Source organism: Solanum dulcamara, chromosome 2, assembly GCF_947179165.1.
Source record: "Solanum dulcamara chromosome 2, daSolDulc1.2, whole genome shotgun sequence".
NCBI classification, from domain to species: domain Eukaryota; kingdom Viridiplantae; phylum Streptophyta; class Magnoliopsida; order Solanales; family Solanaceae; genus Solanum; species Solanum dulcamara.
The window spans coordinates 45,067,676-45,089,136 of record NC_077238.1 but is presented as its reverse complement, the minus strand read 5'-3'; the positions used below and the strand labels follow the sequence as shown (position 1 = coordinate 45,089,136).

At 37.0% G+C, this 21,461-nt stretch overlaps 1 pseudogene; it reads left to right on the top strand.

Moving 5' to 3' along the window:
- Window positions 1-753: 753 nt before the first annotated feature.
- LOC129871494 (transmembrane 9 superfamily member 7-like) overlaps window positions 754-21,461 on the top strand; it is a 33,450-nt pseudogene continuing 12,742 nt past the window's right edge.

Below are 21,461 nucleotides of genomic sequence, written 5' to 3'. Positions count from 1 at the left end.
GTGTTTAGCCTATCGTTCCTATGTCCATGAAATTAGTGCTGACACTCTTTCTATTGATTATTTTCCTATGGTTCAAGAGTTTCCTGATGTATTTCCCACTGATCTACCTGGCCTTCCTCCTGAGCATGATATTGATTTCGGCATTGATGTTGAGTTGGGTACACAACCATTCTCTATTCCATCGTATCTGATGGCTCCAGTTGAGTTTAGGGAGCTTAAGGTATAGCTCCAGGACCTCTTGAATAAGGGGTTTATCAGGCCCAGTATGTCTCCCTGGGGTGCTCCTGTTCTATTTGTGAAAAAGAAAAATGGTACCTTGTGCATGTTTATTAATTATAGGTAGCTGAATAAGGTGACCATTAAGAATAGGTACCCGATACTATGAACTGATGACTTATTTGACCATCTCCAGGGTGCAACAATGTTCTCAAAGATAGACTTGAGGTCAGGGTATCACCACTTGAGGATTAAGGAGTCAAATATTCCTAAGACTTCTTTCAGGACTCCATACAGGCACTATGAGTTCTCATTCATGCCTTTCAGATTGACTAATTCCCCTGCATAATTCATGGTTTTGTTAAACCATGTGTTCAGACCCTACTTGGACTTTTTTGTCATTGTGTTCATTGATGACATTCTAGTATACTCCGAGAGTAGAGAGCAACATGAGAAGCACCTGGGATAGTACTTAAGACCTTGCGAGATCAACAATTATATGTTAAATTCACTAAGTGTCAATGTTTGCTTGAGTCTATGGCATTTCTAAGGTACGTGGTGTCAAAGAATGGGATTATGTTAGATCAAGTGAAGAGAGCGGCAGTTCATGATTGGTCTAGGCCTATTTATCCTACCGAGTTTCATAGTTTTGTCGAGTTGGGAAGGTATTACAGACGATTTGTAGAGGGGTTCTGGTCTATTATAGGGCCTTTTACCAGATTGCCTTAGAAAAATGCTCATTTCCAGTAGTCTGACGAGTGTGAGGTGAGCTTTCTGAAGCTCAAGGCCTTATTGACATCATCTCCAATTTTTACTCTTCCTATTAAAGAGTGTTGGTTTAGGTTATGTTCTGATGCAACATGGTAGGGTTATTGCATATTCTACCCCACACATGATTTGGAGTTGGTAGCGGTAGTCTTCGCATTGAAGATTTGGAGGCATTACTTGTATGAAGCCCATTATGAGATCTACACTGACCACCTAGTCTTTAGTACATATTTAGCAAGAAGGAACTTAATTTGAGACAACACAGGTGGTTGGAGTTGCTAAAGGACTATGATGACACCATTCTCTATCACTTGGGCAAGGCAAATTTAGTAGCAGATGCTTTGACCAGGAAGGCGGTGAGTATGGGGAGTTTGGCATTCTTATCAGTTGAGGAGAGGCCTTTAGCTTCGAACATTTAGTCCTTAGCAAACCAAATAGTTCGTCTTGATATTTTTGAGCTGGGTAGAGTACTTTCTTGTTTAGAGTCTAGGTCTTCCTTGATACAGCAGATTCGGGCACAACAGTGTAAGGATCCACAGCTGAGGGTGATTCGGGATAAGGTACTCAGTGGACAGGATAGGAAGGCAACCATAGATCCAGATGGAATTTTGAGGATTGAGGGTTGTATCTGTGTTTCTATAACTGGATATCTAGTCAGACTGATCCTTGAGGAGGCCCATTATTCTAGATATTCCATTCATCCTGGTGCGATGAAGATGTATCATGATCTACGACATCATTATTGGTGGTGTGGGATGAAGTGGGATAATGTAGCTTTTGTGGCTAGGTGCTTGAACTGTCAACAGATTAAGTTCAAGCATCAGAGGCCAAGTGGGTTGACCCAAGGATGACCCATTCCATAGTGAAAGTGGGAACGGATAACTATGGACTTTATAGTGGGTTTACCATATACCTCTTGAGGTTTTGATTCTATTTGGGTCATTGTAGATCGATTGACCAAGTCTGCTCACTTTTTACCGGTCCAGACTACCTACACTTCACAGAAGTTATCTCAGATTTACATTTGAGAGGTGGTTCGATTGCATGGGGTGCCACTATCTATCATTTTACACCATGGTACTCAATTCATATCGCATTTCTATGGTTTATATAGAAGGATATTGGTACTTGAGGTGATTTCAACACAAGCTTTCACCCCTAGACCAATGGTCAGTCAAAGAGGACTATTCAGGTCTTGGAGGACATGCTACGGGCCTATGATATTAATTTTGGGGGTTAGTGGGTTAGTGGGATCTTTCCTTGGCTTTGGCAGAGTTTGTATATATTAATAGCTATCATTCAAGAATTGAGATGGCACCTTTTGAGGCATTGTATGGTAGGAGATATCATTCCCCAGTGGGCTAGTTTAATGCCTTTGAGGTTAGACCTTGGGGCACTGAATTGGTGTGTGATTCGATGAACAGAGTTTGTATGATTTAGAAGAGGCTCTGTATTCCCTAGAGTAGGCAGAAGAGTTATGTTAATCGGAGGGTGCAACCCCACTCTTGGAGTTTATGGTTGGAGACTTAGTATTTCTGCGAGTGTCGCCCATAAAGGGCATGATGAGATTCGAGAGGAGTGGTAAGCTAAGCCTCAGGTTTATTGGACCTTTAGAGATCTTGAGACAGGTAGGGGAGGTAGCTTATGAGTTGGCCTTGCCCCAGAACTTTCAGATGCTCACCATGTGTTCCATGTTTCTATGCTACTGCGGTACATACTAGATGAGTATCATGTGCTTCAGTAGGATTCGGTCCAATTTGATGATTCCTTGGCCTTTGAGGAGGAGCCTGTAGCTATTTTCAATAGGCAGGTTAGGAAGTTGAGGTCTAAGAAAATTCCATCGGTGAAAGTCCAGTGGAGGTAGCGTTCGATCGAGGAGGCTACTTAAGAGACCTACAAGGATATACAGACTTAATATCCTCACCTTTTTAGCCACCAGGTACCTTTCTTGTTTGACCTTCGAGGATGAATGTCCTTTTAGTAGTGGATGTTGTAATGATATCCAAGGTTATTTTTGTGATTTTGCATACTTTTACCATTTTACCCCTTTTCATAGCTTTTTTTATAGCTCTTATGTGATGTTGGGATGGGTGGCACACTCCCTAGGGTGTTCTGTTGAGTTCTGAAGTAGTTTGGCTCTTTTAGAGGCTTAAGGTTTGAAAGAGTTGAGTTTAGTCAACATCTGGAGATTCAGGCCTCGTATGAGAATTCTAACGGTTTCATCAGCTCTAGACGGTCCATTTTGGTCTAGAAGGAAGATTGGTTTGGATTTTTAGGGCCTTTGTTTTGAGTTAGAACTTGTTCCTAGGTAATTTGAACTTAGGATGCCACTTAGTTGACTTGTATGGTTTCGGTTGGGCACTTGATATGATTTTTGGCTTATATTTATGCCTTGGTTGCTTATGATATAGAAATGTTGGGCCCGAATCCGTGCTTTCAGTTCACTAGAGTCTCAGTGAGTGTATTATGATTCTTGACCTACTATTTGCCTTATTTACCTCACCGGTGTTGAAAGACCTATTTAAAACAAAGAGTAAAAGATGATAATAGGACTTATGGTTAATGAATAAATAGGAGGGATTTAAGAAAAATCAGTGATATCTTATTTATGAAAATTCATAGTTGTTGAGCTCGAGGTATGATTCCGGGCAGCCCTTTTATTGACTTTCTACTACACTTTATTTTATTTGATAAGCTCGTGGTGTGAATTTTGGGTGGGCCCTTGATACCTATTCTAGGTTATTATATCGATGTTGATGAGCTCGAGGTATGGTTCTGGGTGCCCCATTATTTGATGAGCTCAAGGGTTATTCCGGGCACTTCATGATACTTTTGAAGGATATTGAGCCTTAACTACGATTTGAAATTGTGCATTCTCCCTATATTTTATCTGTTGAGATTATTGATGTGACTACATAATTGGTTGGACTTACTTGATTACTGTATGATCATTTCCGTACCCTCTTTTCCTATATTTGTAGTTTTTGCTCTATTCTTATTGTTATTAGTATCATCATAGTGGTTTTTATATATTTATCTTTTCTAATCTCAATTGGCCTATGATGCCTACTGAGTACCCCTGTTTTGGTACTCATACTACACTTCTACATCTTTTTTATGCATCTCTCAGTTCAAGCCACCCTCAACGCATACCTGATCATCCATAGCTAATCCAGATCTGAATTCTGATGAGCTCCCGGCGTTCAGAAACTTGTTACATTCCCTCTTTTGCTCTGACTTTTATTTAGCATTTTGGACAGTTGATTCTATGCTGTATATTTACATATATTATTAGCTTTTGTACTTAGTAGCTCCTGTATATGTGACACCAGGTTTGGTGTTTGGTTTAGTGTCAGTTCATCATTTTTTGGTCACTATCGGGCCTTTTGTGTATTTTGTATTGTATTTAGATATCTATACCCTGGCTCAACTATTCTTTTGTTATATTCTTTTTGCTTCAACCTTCTTACATTGTTAATACTTTAATTAGACTGAGATTTGACTTCCGCATTGATTGGATTTTACTTGCCTACTCGTGGGTTATGGTAGGCACCATCATGACTTGGATTAGGGTCGTGACAACTTTTTTTTCCAGGTAGAACCCATCGGTAGCACCTTAAATTTGACACCAAATTTCACTTAGACATCTTAACTGGGCTTTGTTCATGTTAGACAGCATATGTAGGATTTCATTATGTTATTTTGACACTTTTTTTGTCAATCATCCAAATATACAAAGTGTGTTTAATTCACTAGATGATGATGTGTCAAAGTGACGAATTAAACGAAGACACGTAGCATATATATCAAAAATAATTCTCAAGTATTAACTTTTGAGTAGAAAAAAGGTGGTCACCGACTTGATGACATATGACATTTTAAAGTCAAATAATATTTTTTTAAAAAAAGAATCCCCACCCCGGTCAGCATCTCCACACCCCCACCCCAACCCAGTCGTCTTCTCCACACCCACCCACCCCAACCCCAACTACTCCTCTACCCCACTAGATCATCCTCTCCACACCACCCACCCCAACCCCAACCACTTCTCCACCCCACCAGATCGTCCTCTTCACCCTGACCCACCATAACCTCAACCCTTTTTCCACCCATATCGTTTTCTCAAGAAACACTTTCAAAAGAATTTAATTACTTTAAAAATTATATTTTTACAAATGCACAATTGTTTCTTCTTTACTTCTAAAAAATCAGTTATTAATTAACAATGGAAGATTTTGTTTTTGCAATTCCCGTATGTGCGGAGGATTTAACTACATGAAAAGGAAATATGGTGATTATTTCATGGCGCTGAAATTTAAATTTAAAAAATCAAGTTAAGTTGGAAATCTTATGGGTTGAAATTCACTTCATCTTTTTATATGTGGCATCATTGAATCTATTTCACCATAGAAAAAAATTTTAGTTTGAGAAACGGTAGCTAGAAAATAGAGAAGAAGAAGAAGAATTTTTTTTAAAATAGTGAAATAAGGCTTTAACACACAACTAGTGTGTGCATCACACTCACTATGCCATATCAGCAAAAAGTGTCAAAATGACATAGCGTAATCGTACATAAGGTGTCTAAACTGAATAAAGCCTAGTTAAGGTGTCTAAGTGAAACTTGGTGCCAACTTTAGGGGACCACCGATGGGTTCACATGACAAGAGACATGAGTGTTCGACATTTTCTAGAGTAATTTGATTATGCTTCCATATAACTTTGATCCACCAATATCAGAAGTCCTATCAGTTTGTTGTCCTTGATCTTTAATTGCATGGGAAATTTACATGCTGATATTGGAATGAATAATTTTTTTAACTCTAGAAGTAAGCTGGTGTGCTTTGGTATTTCAGGGCATTACTTTTAGAGTTAACTGCTATTTATCTCTCTCTCAATCATTCTGAGCACATACGCTGTTTTGAAGCAGTATTAACCATGAGTTCAAGAAACGGAATGAGGAGAACACTCAATTAATGACATTAAATCCTGGGAAGCCAACTGTATTTGGAACTAACTCTGTACCTCAAGATATTGTTGCAGACAATGAAGTAGTGTTTACATATGATGTTTCCTTTGAGGTATATTCTTTTTTCATTAACACCTACCTCATCCTCACCTTACCATTCAGATTCTTATTGGGATTTTATCCTTTGCCAGTCAAGTAATATAAGATGGGTGTCACGTTGGGAATCGTACCTTTATATGAATGGAGATAAGATCCATTGGTTCTCAATTATAAATTCTTTGATAATTGTTCTTTTCCTAACTGGAATAGTAGCTATGATCAGTATGAGAACTATATACAGAGACCATTGCCAACTACAATCAGTTGGCACAAGATGAAGTTCAGGAAGGAATTGGATGGAAGTTGATACATGGAGATGTCTTCAGGTCACCTAAAAATTCCATTTTACTTTGTGTGCATGTTGGGACTGGCCCCCAAATTTTTGGAATGTCCCTTATCACATTAACATTTGCTTTACTTGGGTTTCTTTCACCTTATAATGGTTGTGGGATGATGATAGCCATGGTTTTGCTGTGGGTGTTCATGGGCTTATTTGTTGGTTACTCCTCTGCTAGATTATACAAGATGTTCAAAGAAGCAGACTGGAAAAAGATGTCACTGAAAACAACCTATATGTTCCCAACTTTTTTTTCACCATGTTTTTTGTTTTGAATGCTCTAATATGGGGAGAGAAATCTTCAAGAGCCTTACCATTTGGAACAATGTTCATCCTGGTACTGCTCTGGTTTGGCATTTCAGTACCATTAGTCTTCTTGGGAAGCTTTCTTGGTTATAGAAAACCTGCAGCTGAGGATCCTATTAAAACAAATAAGATTCCTAGGTTGATTCCTTTGCAGCCTTTGTACATGAATCCTCTGATCACTATACTTTTTGGAGGCATACTTCCATATAGTGCAGTGTTTATATAACTCTTTGTAAACAATAAATTTTCGAGCCAAGAAAAATAAATAATCAAGATCGAAAAATTGGAGTAACAAAGTGTAATATTTGATTTCAAAATATAGTGCGGGTTACAATCTTTATGATAATCCTCCGATTCTTCAAATAATATCAAACACGATGAACTTGAATTTGATTTAGAGTCAAGGGCTTGAATAGCTTGATCTTGAATCTTCGTCTTCAAATTTGGATTTTAAATTATTCGTCACGAACACTTGTATGGTTATGACGAACAGTAAATAAGAACAAGTAACTTGATCTTGATCTTCTTGATATTCTTCTTCGTTCTTGATCTTGAACTTGAACTTGAATTTGATTACTTGAACTTTGTAGCTTTGTAGAGAATTTGCGGTCTTTGATCCACGAGCTCTCTTCTAGCTTCTTGTTCTTCAAAAACCTTCCCTTTCAAAATAATGAGGACCCCTATTTATAGTTGTAGAGAGTGGTATGAGGGTGTGATTTGATTGGTTGGTTTGAACTGACCAATCAGATTTCTTTGGTGAAGGGTTTTAATTTGATTGGTCAGAACATGTCACATATACACGTGACATTATTCTAGTGGGTCATTTAATTTGACTTAGATTGCCACATAACTTCGACACGTGGCATGATTTTAGTGGCTTATTTAATTTGACTTAGATTGACACATAACTTCGACAAGTGACATGATTTTAGTGGCTTATTTAATTTGACTTGGATTACCACATAATTTTGACACATGACATGATTCTAATGGCTAATTTAATTTGACTTGGATTGCCATATAAATTTGACACGTGGTGTGATTTTAGTGGCTCATTTAATTTGACTTGGTTTTCCACATCATTTGGACTATTTTCTTGAATTTAATATAGTCTAAATTGATTTACGGATTTAAATCCAATATAATTCTAATGTTTACAAATGCCCTCTACTTCAAATCTTGTCGAAGTATTTTATACAAAGACTAGGATTGAAGTATTAATTAAATGATAATAGTATGTCGTGCAATTTAATATGCACCATGAACATATTAAATTAATACGTTCCTCCGATTGGAGTGACATAGTTGGAGTAAATAATGAGACTCCAATTGGAGTATATATATATTATTATTCTTATTTGAGCCCTTTTTTTTTTTTTGTAAATGCCTACCCTTTATTCTGTCTTTCAAATCCAATTAGAATTCTGAAAGGACACACTCCTTTTAGAATATGGATAGCCCAAATTTTCACAATTTCACATCCAATTAGAATTTGGAGAGAATAAATTTGTATTATTCTACTAGAGTCTTACCCAAAAAGTAATTATAATTACTTTGGAAGAAGGACTCCCTCACCATCACTATTTATTTATAAATAGACTCTCTCCTTCTATTTATTTTTATTATTGGCATTGATAATTTTGATACTCCTTTTTGCATGTCCTCTTGAGTTCATCAATATACGAGGTACGTTTTTGTTTTTGTTTTTTTTTGTTTTGTTTTAAAAAAAGAATTGCATCATTATACATATGTACTCGTATTGATGTTGTAAACGACTTTTGGAAGGGTAAAACACAGATTTATTTATTTTTTTCATTTTTTTCATTTTTTTTTGTAAATGCCTACCCTTTATTCTGTCTTTCAAATCCTATTAGAATTCCGAAAGGAGACACTCCTTTTATAATATGGATAGCCCAAATTTTCACAATTTCACATCCAATTAGGATTTGGAGAGAATAAATTTGTATCATTCTACTAGAGTCCTACCCAAAAAATAGTTATAATTACTTTGGAAGAAGGACTCCCTCACCATCACTACTTGTTTATAAATAGACTCTCTCCTTCTACTTATTTTCATCATTGGCATTGGCAATTTTGATACTCCTTTTTGCATATCCTCTTGAGTTCATCAATATACGAGGTACATTTTTTTTGTTTTAAAAAAAATTGCATCATTATACATAAGTACTCGCAGTGATGTTGTAAACGACTTTTGGAGGATAAAACACAGTTTTGTTTTTCGTTTTTTTTAGCAAATGAAAATATTACTCTATATACGATAAACGTTTATTCTATTGGAGTCAAAGTCATCACATATTCCAAGTCAAAGTCTTTACACCGTCTGAGACAATGACTTTACATGATTTGTGGCAAAGACTTTACACCGTCTGAGTCAAAGACATCACACAGTCCAAACCAAAGACTTTACACTGTCTGAGGCAAAGACTTTATAAGATTTGTGGCAAAGACTTTACACCGTCTGAGTCAAAGGCATTTTATAGTCCAAGCTAAAGACTTTACACCGTCTAAGGCAAAGACTTTACATAATTTGTGGGAAAGACTTTACACCATCTGAGTCAAAGGCATCACACAGTCCAAACCAAAGACTTTACACTGTCTGAGGCAAAGACTTTCTATGATTTGTGGCAAAGACTTTACACCGTCTGAGTCAAAGGCATTTTATAGTCCAAGCTAAAGACTTTACACCGTCTAAGGCAAAGACTTTACATGATTTGTGGGAAAAACTTTACACCGTCTAGGTTAAAGGCATTCCATAGTCCGAGCTAAAGACTTTACACCGTCTAAGGCAAAGACTTTTACATGATTTGTGGCAAAGACTTTACACCGTCTGAATCAAAGGCATTCCATAGTCTGAGCTAAAGACTTTACACCGTCTAAGGCAAAGACTTTACATGATTTGTGGGAAAGACTTTACACCTTCTGAGTCAAAGGCATTCCATAGTCCGAACTAAAGACTTTACACCATCTAAGACAAAGACTTGATATGATTTGTGGCAAAGACTTTATATGATTTGTGGCAAAGACTTTATACCATCTGAGTCAAAGGCATTCCATAGTCCAAGCTAAAGACTTTACATCGTCTAAGGCAAAGACTTTATATGATTTATGGCAAAGACTTTATATGATTTGTGGCAAAGACTTTATACCATCTGAGTCAAAGGCATTCCATAGTCCAAGCTAAAGACTTTACACCGTCTAAGGCAAAGACTTTATATGATTTGTGGCAAAGACTTTACACCGTCTAAGTCAAAGGCAATTCATAGAGAGCTAAACACTTTACACCATCTAAGGCAAAGACTTTACATGATTTGTGGCAAAGACTTTACACCGTCTGAGTCAAAGGCATCACACAGTCCAAACCAAAGACTTTACACCATCTGAGGCAAAGACTTTATATGATTTATGGCAAAGACTTTACACCATATGAGTCAAAGGCATTTCATAATCCAAGCTAAAGACTTTACACCATCTAAGGCAAAGACTTTACATGATTTGTGGCAAAGACTTTACACTGTCTAAGTCAAAGGCATTCCATAGTCCGAGCTAAAGGCTTTACACCGTCTAAGGCAAAGACTTTACATGAATTGTGGCAAAGACTTTACACCGTCTGAGTCAAAGGCATTCCATAGTCCGAGCTAAAGACTTTACACCGTCTAAGGTAAAGACTTTACATAATTAGTGGCAAAGACTTTACACCGTCTGAGTCAAAGGCATTTCATAGTCCGAGCTAAACACTTTACACCATCTAAGGCAAAAACTTTACATGATTTGTGGCGAGGACTTCACACCGTCTGAGTCAAAGACATTTCATAGTCCGAGCTAAAGATTTTACACCATCTAAGGCAAATACTTTACATGATTTGTGGCAAAGACTTTACACTATCTGAGTCAAAGGCATTTCATAGTCCGAGCTAAAAGACTTTACACCGTCTAAGGCAAAGACTTTACATAATTTATGGCAAAGACTTTACACTGTCTGAGTCAAAGGCATTCCATAGTTTGAGCTAAAGATTTTACATTGTCTAAGGCAAAGACTTTACATAATTTGTGGCAAAGACTTTACACCTTGTGAGTGAAAGGCATTTCATAGTCCGAGCTAAAGACTTTACACCGTCTAAGGAAAACACTTTACATGATTTGTGGCAAATACTTTACACCATCTAAGTCAAAGGCATTTCATAGTCCAAGTCAAAAACTTTATACCGTCTAAGGCAAAGACTTTCCACCATCTAGATCAGACATAGGTCTTGCTCATAGAATATAATCGTTCATTATTGAGATTCATGACCATGATTATTGAATTACTAATTTATGAGCTAACAAAACATATAATTATTTTTTTTCCTTTTTTTTGCAGATTGAATCATGGTTTACTTTAGAGATTTAACTTCTCCTTCTTCAGAGTTGCGATACCTTGTGATATCATATCATAAAGACAGTGAGGTGGAGACTAAACTGCTTGTAAGTACGCCCTTAGCTGGCCAATATGCTGCTCCATGGCCATCTTTGGGGGAACTTCCTGGTTTAGAGGATTTGACTCTTGAATATAACAGTCGTCCTCCTAAGACATGGATACTTTACACTCCTAATCATCGTACCAAAAATATTACAACTTCTTTACCATGTTTAGGGCGACGAATCATTAATAGAGAGACTCGATGGGATGACACTTTTACACTTGATGGAGAATTTCACTATACTCCAGGATACTGGGAGTGGACTGAAGATATCTTTAGCAGGAATCGCCAGACTTTGAAGGATGCAAAAATATATGATGTTGTGTATGGTTTACTTTTTACTTATGATCGTAACACTAACATCTTGCAAGCCTTCTGCGAAGCTTGGTGTCCTGTTACAAATACACTACTTACTTCATTTGGAGAATTATCTATATCACTTTGGGATTTACACGTGATTGGTGGTCTACCCATAGCAGGAAGTCTTTACGAGGAAGTCGTGCCAAATGTTGTAGAACTTTTAGGCACATTTGATAAGGGTAAAAGGTTTCTTCCTCACTCTTGTGAGCATTTATTTGATGCTTTTCATCGAATCTGAGTAAAAAATAATCATGACCCAAATGTTTATATGGAAAGATGGGTAGAGTTTTGGTATAAGAAAGATATAAAATATGGACAACCCCCACCAAGAAGAGAAAAGAAGTCTGCTAGTCTTAAGTCATCACATAACCCAAATGGCATAATTGGTGAATTTGTTAATTGGTCTCCTGCTGAAGAAGCTTTATTTCACAAGTTGGAAGTTAAGAGTCACAAAAAAATGAAACATACTTGCCAGCTTTTTTATCTTGCTGGTTGTATGTATTTGTGCTTCTTACGAAGGAGGATGGCTTTATTCGTCCGAGCATCTTCAGAATCGCCTGTCATTTAGCATGTGGACGAATAGTTAGCCTTGTAGTTCCAGTCTTAGCCAACATTTACAAAGGTCTAAATATGATTTCAAAATGCTCACGACTTGATCTCGTTCAAACTTGTTTTCTAATTCATTATGTGTATGGTTGGTTGGCCTACTACTTCAAAACTCATTACCCATTAGCAGGTGGACCGGCTGATCCTCTTATGGCTTCTTTTTCTGGCGAAGGTGCTGCTAGGTATTTTGATAAAATGGATGTGAGGAAGCATATACATGGAGGGGGAACCATTGCGTGGGATATAACATTGATCAAAAGTCCTAATGCTCACCACTACCACGACGACGGCACTGAAAAGGAATTTCAATCAAATTTCTTGGTGAGCCTTCGCTCAAACTATCTCACTTTAAGGGACGAAAATATCTTTATTATGGAGCCTTATAGTCCTCATAGATTCAGTCGTCAATTTGGCTTTTTTCAAGATGCTCCTGGTCGATTAGATCAAAATTTTCGTGAAGCTTCATTAGCCGAGGGCTTAAGACTTGCACAAATTTATGTGCTGACAAAATCTAGGGCAAGAGCAACATTTTCTCCTAGTGGGTCCAACTTGAAGAAATTCTTTTCGCTTAATTACAAGTCTTGGTGGGAAAAGGTACATGGAAATTTTCTTGAAAATTATATACAGTCCCTGGTGAGTGCTGTTGGTATAGATAGTAATGTTCTTCAAAAGCAAGACGAGGAGGTCTTAATTGTGAGTCAATCTACTATTTTGAAGTCTAAAGTTGTCGTTCCAGAGAAGATCAAGGGATCTTCCGTTGAGGAAGTTCAAAAAGAAAAGTATTCAGTTCAAATTCAACGGACCTCTCATAAGCGGCCATCTCAAGATGAAAGTAGTAGCACCCATAGTGATCATTGTTAGAAGCAATTGAAACTACCTTCTGACATGCCAAACGATGTTAGTTCACATCCGGTAGAGATTTCCGACAACAATATTAGTTCTTCAAAGACTTTGATAGCTATTAAAGAGGTAATGATTTTTTTTCATTCCATGATACCACATGACTCTACTAACTACGATATTTCTTCTTTTATTTATTTCTTTCTTTTTTTTAGCAGGCAAACGGTGTTAGCATGTTAGAGACTTCTTAACAAAGCAAGCCACAAGATAGTAATGAATCTATAGAGGGGCCGACTTCAATAAAATCAATTCTGTCACCCAAATTAAAGCGAGAGGCTACTTTTGTCTCACATAAAAGAACTACATCAAATGTAGAATATCCTCCCCATAATAAACCGGCAATGTCCGTGTCCATTTTTTATGGAAGGCGAGTCATCTCAGAACTTTGAATGAATTTTATCGAAGGAGCTTGGAATAAGATTCACTCTAAGCTCGCTGATCTCACTGCAGAACGTGCTTCTTCTCTTAAGGATGAGGTCCAAGTAATTCTTAAGGATGTAGACGAAATGGGGGTGGATATTTCACCTTTGAAGAACTTATTGGAGTCTCTCTTTGAACATGCCACCTCCTATGACCAAGCGCGATCATCCCTTGCTGATAAAGCCTTGAAAATTGAAGAATCCGAGCCATATCTAAATGCCAAGAAACACCTTGATCTTGTCTTGAATGAGAAGAATGGAAAATTCAAAAAATTGTCTGACATCTGTCAATCTCTTAAGGAGGCAAGAAAGAAGGTGAAAGAGTTAAAAGCCCTTCGAGATACTGTCAAGAAAGAAGTCGAAGATGTCGAATCTAAAGTCTCAGCAGCTGAACAAGAGTGCAATAAATGTGCTGATGTTTCTCTAGCTACTGCGAATGCCTCAAATGATGTGGAAGAGAAAAAGAGAGTTTTAGAAATTTCTCTTCAAGACTTAACTAATTATAAGCTACGTTTAGACTAGCTTATTATGAACTATTTTTTTTGTGTGCTCCTCTTTTTTTTTTGAATTCTGATTGTTTAGTTGTTACTCTTTTATATTATATAGCGCATTTTTGTAAGTATTTCTTTTACGTTTCAGCTTCAAGAGTTATTTACTCGTATTGATGCATTGATGTAATCGCATTAAGCCTGGACTTTCTCCTAAATATCGTTGTTTATTACCTTGTGTATTTTGATAGTACGAGAAATATATCATTGTATGAGAGCACCAAAGCCAAGAGAGACTCAATTTATCAGAAACCAAACTTCTTAATCTGAAACATATCCAAAATGTATAGCTCAAGTCCCTTAGGATCGTTCTAAACAAACTTCAAAAATGAACTTCACATGCAGGAAAGCTGACAGATTCATATTCACATGATCTTACTAAAAACAACTCATATCTCAGCATAGAGAAGACGAAAAGAAGGTTCATAGAAGTACACTGTGTACAATAATCACAGCTAATAGCTTTATGGATTTGTATAAATACTTGTTTGAAGACAATTAAAATTCTGTCTTGATTAGCCTTCTCTAATTCACACATTATATGACAATCTACGAGAACATTTTGATGCTCAAATAATGGTGTGCCCTATTTCTTTTGAACTTATGAGGCTAAAATTAGAATGTAACTCACGGACTATGGTGAAGAGGGTCAAGAGAGACTATGAGTTCTTTGGATACTCATACGACTAAACTTAGAATGTAATTCCAAGCGCCTACGTACCTTAGCGAAGAGGATCAAGTTATAACGTAGTTCTGAAAGAGTGATTTTTTTAAATTTATTTTATAGTATTTTTTTTGTGTCCTGATTTTTGCCTAGGCCGCCTATTTTAAGATTTTCAACCTAGCAGACCTTTTTTTATTATTATTATGCTGTGCATAGTTTATACTCTTGCGAGCCAGGAGTAACATGCAGTTTATACTCGTACCTTAAGAAGTGGGTATATTGGATTTAAATCCGTAAATTAGATTGGATTATATTGGATTTAAACCTGTTAATGGGGCTGTAAACATTAGAATTATATTGGATTTAAATCCGTAAATTAATTTAGACTATATTAAATTCAAAACAATAGTCCAAATGATGTGGCAATCCAAGCCAAATTAAATGAGCCACTAAAATAACACCACGTATCAAATTTATATGGCAATCCAAGTTAAATTAAATGAGCCATTAGAATCATGCCATGTGCCAAAATTATGTGATAATCCATGTCAAATTAAATAAGCCACTAAAATCATGCCACGTGTCAAAGTTATGTGGCAATCTAAGTCAAATTAAATAAGCCACTAAAATCATGCCACTTGTTGAAGTTATGTGGCAATCTAAGTCAAATTAAATGACCCACTAGAATAATGCCACGTGTATATGTGACATGTTCTGACCAATCAAATTAAAACTCTTCACCAAAGAGATCTGATTGGTCAGTTCAAACCAACCAATCAAATCACACCCTCATACCACTCCCTACAACTATAAATAGGGGTCCTCATTATTCTGAAAGGGAAGGTTTTTGAAGAACAAGAAGCAAGAAGAGAGCTCGTGGATCAAAGACCGCAAATTCTCTACAAAGCTACAAAGTTCAAGTAATCAAATTCAAATTCAAATTCAAGTTCAAGATCAAGAACGAAGAAGAATATCAAGAAGATCAAGATCAAGTTACTTGTTCATATTTACTGTTCGTCATAACCATACAAGTGTTCGTGACGAATAATTTAAATCCAAATTTGAAGACAAAGATTCAAGATCAAGCTATTCAATCCCTTGACTCTAAATCAAATTCAAATTCAACATGTTTCATATTATTTGAAGAATCAGAGGATTATCATAGAGATTGTAACCCACACTACATTTTGAAATCAAATATTTCACTTTGTTACTCCAATTTTCTGGTTTTGATTATTTATTTTTTTCTGCTCGAAAATTTATTGTTTACAAATTTTGGCACGCCCAGTGGGACAATCTTTACCTCTCATCTCTTTACATCGATCATCAAACTTCAAGAATACTTAAAATGGCATCTAAGAAGTTTGACTCCAGGGCTATTATTGCTAAGGCTACTAATTCCAAATTCTCCTCTGAGGTGGAGACATACTGGATGCGACTATGGGAAGTTTGGGACCCATCACTAGGAACAGAGCAAACTTGCTAGGACAACAAGCACTTCAAGTGCCATCCGCATCGGTTCCTATTTTTGATCCTTCATCTTCAAAGGGGGTAAGATTCTTTCCGAATAAATTAGAAGAAGGAGAGAATATAGCTGATATTGTTGAAAGGACGTTGGCTCGACTTAGTCCTTTTAACATAAGGAATTACACTATTCAAGATGAAGATGATGTCCTGATCGCTAGATCTGCCCCAGTCACTCCACGTAACTTCAGATAAATTTTAGTTTGAGGGAAAATCCATGCTTTGATCCATCATCCATAACGGTCATCCAAGCGATGATGACTAACACCTCAACTATTGAAGAACAATTGGCAAGTTTGACAAAGGCAATTGAAGGTCTAACAAAATATGTGCAAGAGCAAGATAATCGAATTGTCAAGTTGACGGATAGAGTTGAGAATGTTACAGAGGGGGACTCAAGTCAGGCACCTGGAAAACGTCCGATGATACAAGAAAAGAGAGATTCAATTACAAAGCAAATAAATGTGGGTGATGAGCTGCAAGTATTTGCTGAAGGAGGAATTCCCATTCATCAACTGAAGGACTTCATTATGGGAACCATAAAAGATAAGTATGATGTGTCTTCAAAGTCATCATTTATATATGCAAAGCCATACACTTCAAGAATCGATGTTTTGAAGATGCCTGCAGGTTATCAACCTCCAAAATTTCAACAATTTGACGGAAAGGGAAATCCAAAGCAACACATTGCCTATTTTGTTGAAAATTCAATAATGCTGGAATATATAGAGATTATCTAGTCAAGCAATTTGTGTGCTCCTTACAAGGAAATGCCTTTGACTGGTATATGGATCTCGAGGCAGGCTCTATTGATAGTTGGGAACAACTTGAGCATGAATTTCTTAATTGTTTCTATAGCACAAGGCGTATTGTGAGCATGGTTGAACTCACAAATACACATCAATAGGAAGATGAACCTGTCATTGAGTTCATCAACCGATGGAGAAATTCAAGCCTCAATTGTAAGGATAGGCTTAGTGAAACTTCCGGAATAGAAATATGTATTCAAGGAATACGTTGGGGACTTCGTTATATCCTACAGGGTATTAAACCCAAATAATTTGAGGAACTAGCCACACATGCTCATGATATGGAGTTGAGCATGTCTGCAAGCGGGATTGAAGGACCACTTATTTATGTGCCTCACAAGGGAAAAGACAAAATAGAGGTAAAGAAAAGAGGAAAATCAGCACCTAAGTTTGGAAATAAGGATTTGATGAATGTTAATGACGTACCATTGAAAGTGGCTACAAATCTAAGCAATAATCAAAGGGTGAAGACTACGACTTTTTAGAATAACGCTGATAGAAAGCTAACTTTGAAGGAAATACAGGCAAAAGAGTATCATTTCTTGGACTCAGATGTTCCATCAATTTTTGAAGATCTTTAGCATTAAAACTCTTTGAGGTACCTGAAATGAAGTGTCCAGATGAGGTTGGGAGGACTAATGATCCAAATTACTACAAATATCACCATTTGATGGGCCATCCTATCGAAAAGTGTTTTATCTTTAAGGAAAAGATCATGGACCTGGCCGATGAAGGAAAGATATTGCTTGAAGATGAGAAAGAGAGTTCAAATCAAGTCTCTGTCACTTTTGGTTCACTCGACCCCATAGTTCTTTGCAACTTTGTCGAAATACATGATAGTGGTGATGACCTAGCCACATCACCACCAAAGATGATTAAATTTGGTGACTTCAAACCAATAGATGTTAATGCATCATCGCTTGTTCCTTTGATGAATGAAGTAATAAGGAAAGATAAACCTCTAGAGGAAAACCAATCTTGCGGTGCTTATACTGATGATGAAGGATAGATTTTAGTGACACGATGAAGATGTTGTAAAATGAGCCTGCAAAGAGAACCAAGTAAGCAAGTAACTAGAGCAAAGATGAATAAACTACCTAAAACTCAAAAGGTAAAGAAGAATGTGAAGAAGTCAAGAGTTGGGGGAAATTACTATCAAAAGCAACGTCTTTCAGTAATATTAGAGGAATTCTTGCCAAGTTGGTTTCGTGAAAAGATTTCTCATCGTGACACCAAGGCCTCGTGTTGTAAAATTGATAGAGAAGAGACAATGGGAGAAAGATCATCACCATCATTACCTCCATCATATAAAGGCCCTATAAAGCCTCACTCTGAAGAAGTGGACACTTGTGATGCGAAGTTTACATTCACTAATGATGATCTTTTATAAGGTGAAGTGTTGCATAATCATCCTTTATATATGGTTGGTTTTGTGCTTGGACATAAAGTGAATAGGATCACGGTGGATGATGGATCTGGGGTCAATATTCTCCTTATTTGTACTATGAAGGAACTTGGAATCCTGATAAATAAACTGTCTGAAAGTCGTCTAATGATTCAAGGATTTAACCAAGGGGGCAGAGAGCCACTGGTGCTGTCAAATTAGATATAACAATGGGAGATATGCGTTCGAGTGCGTGGATGCATGTTATTGACTGAAAGACCTCGTATAATATCTTCTTAGGAAGGACATGGATATATGAGAACAAAGTGGTGTCGTCCACCTACCATCAATGTGTCAAATACTTTGAAAATGGGGTTCAAAAGAAGGTAGTTGCTGATGATGAACCTTTCACCGAGACAGAAGTGCACTTTGCTGATGCAAAATTCTACTTAAAGAATTATGCTTCAAAAGAAGTCAAAGTTGATAATGTGATACCTGCTAACATTACAAAAAAGGTTGAGGTAACACCTGATAATGCGAGGGTCATGATTGAAAAAAGTACAACACTTTCGGACATGAGTAAAGTACTTAAGATAAGTGAGGCATCGTCAAGTAAGAGAATGATTGCTATTTCTCACTATGTCCCAAAGACAAACAAAGTCAAGATCCCACCCTCTGAGTTGTAGAGTAGCAAGTTGACATTCCCTATCAAGCAAATTGATACAATCAAATCACCTTCAAGAATGATACAAGGATTTGTCTAACCATCGAATCATGATTCACATAAATCACTTCCTAAAAAGCGTACAAATAAAGGTTTTGACCCAAATGCATATAAGTTATTGGTGAAACAGGGATATAATCCCAATGAAGCTGCTAAATTAGGGAAGCTTCCAAATGAAGTTATTGAAAGGGCAAATTATGGCCTAAATCCGACTCAAAGGATGATGATAGAGAGAGGGTATGATGTCAAGCAATCACGCGAAGGCTTGGGTTATAAACAACCATCACTAGTCTGAATCTCTATAAAAAGGATGAGCATCAACTACATTACCCTTGTGGAAGAACCGATGATGTTCAACAAGAAGCCTTCTGTGTTTGATCGACTTAGTTGCATGACTTCTAACGTTTCTGCATCTGATCGGCTAATAGAATCAACTCCAAAAACTTCAATATTTCATCGATTGGGACCAATGAAGAAGAAATACAAGTGCCAAGGAAATTATAGAACAATGGAAGAATGGGTACATGCTCGGGAGCATAATTCACCCAAGAATTGGCCCAGTTTGATCCCTTCTAGAATAAGGCGTGAGACAAAACTTGTAGTTTCATGTAGAGATGTCCTGAGAGCAAGAACTCATACCATAGTTCATACTAGGGAGCTAGATGAAGATAAACAAAGTGTGGGATCATCAAATCACATATCCTTTAATGATGATGATCCTCAAGAAGATGAGGATGCTGAAGATGCGCCACTTAAACTCGAGGAAGGGATAAAGAATACTGTTGATGCATTGAAGGAAGTAAATCTTGGTGTTGATGATGATATAAGGCCTACATATGTAAGTGCTTCACTGGATGACGATGAAGAGAAGAAATATATTGAGCTACTTAAGGAATTTAGGGATGTATTTGCTTGGAGTTATAAAGAAATGCCAGGTTTAGACCCTAAAGTTGCAGTTCATCGTCTTGCTGTGAAATGAGGCACTTATCCTGTTAAACAAGCACAACATCGCTTTAGACTTGAACTGGTTCCTTTGATCAAAACTGATTAAAGCAGGTTTCATTCGTGAAGTCAAATATCCTACATGGATTTCAAGCATTGTACCTATAAGAAAGAAAAATGGTCAAATACGAGTTTGTGTTGACTTTAGAGATCTTAATAATGCATACCCTAAGGATAAATTTCCTCTTCCAATCCCTGATCTTATGATTGATGCTACAACTGGATACAAGGCAATGTCTTTCATGGATGGTTCATCTGGATACAATCAAATTCGCATGGCACCAAGGGATGAAGAACTTACTGCATTTCGCTCTCCTAAAGGTATATATTGCTACAAAGTAATGCCTTTTGGTTTAAAAAATATTGGAGCCACTTCTCAACGAGCCATGCAGAATATTTTTGATGACATGCTTCATAAAAATGTTGAGTGTTATGTCGATGACTTAGTGGTGAAATCAAAGAAGAGTTATGACCACTTGCAAGATTTGAGAATGGTGTTTGAACGACTTCGAAGATATCAACTCAAAATGAACCCTTTAAAATGTGCCTTTCGAGTTACTTTGGAAAAGTTTCTCGGTTTTATTATTCGACAACGAGGAATCGAGATTGACAAAAATAAGGTAGATGCTATTTTGAAGATGCCTGAGCCAAAAAATATTTATGAGTTGAAAAGCTTACAAGGAAAATTAGCATATCTTAGGAGGTTTATCTCAAATCTGGCTGGGAGATGTCAACCATTTAGTTGCCTTATGAAGAAAGATGTTCCTTTTGAATGGGACCAAGCTTGTACCAATGCTTTTGAGAACATAAAGTCTTATTTGATGAAACCTCCAGTACTTATAACTCCTATACCTGGAAAACCATTGATATTATACATTGCAGCACAAAAGAGGTCAGTAGGAGCACTTCTCGCACAAGAAAATAATGAAGGGAAAGAAAATACCCTATATTACTTGAGTAGGATGATGACACAAAATGAGATCAAGTATTCACCTATTGAGAAGTTATGTCTGGCACTCGTATTCTCGATTCAGAAGATGAAGCATTACTTCCAAGCTTATATTGTGCAACTTGTCTTTAAAGCGAATCCTATCAATTTTGTCTTATCCAAGCCTGTCTTAAGTGATAGACTAGCAAGGTGGTACCTCCAGTTTCAACAATTTGAAATTGTGTATATATCTCAGAAGGCAGTAAAAGGACAAGTGCTAGCAGATTTCCTGGCCAATCATCCAATTCCGAATGATTTGGAGTTATCTGATAAATTACTTGATGAAGACGCAATGCTAGTGGAAATTCAGCCACCTTGGAAGATGTATTTTGATGGTGCTGCACATCGTGAAAAAGCCGGTGC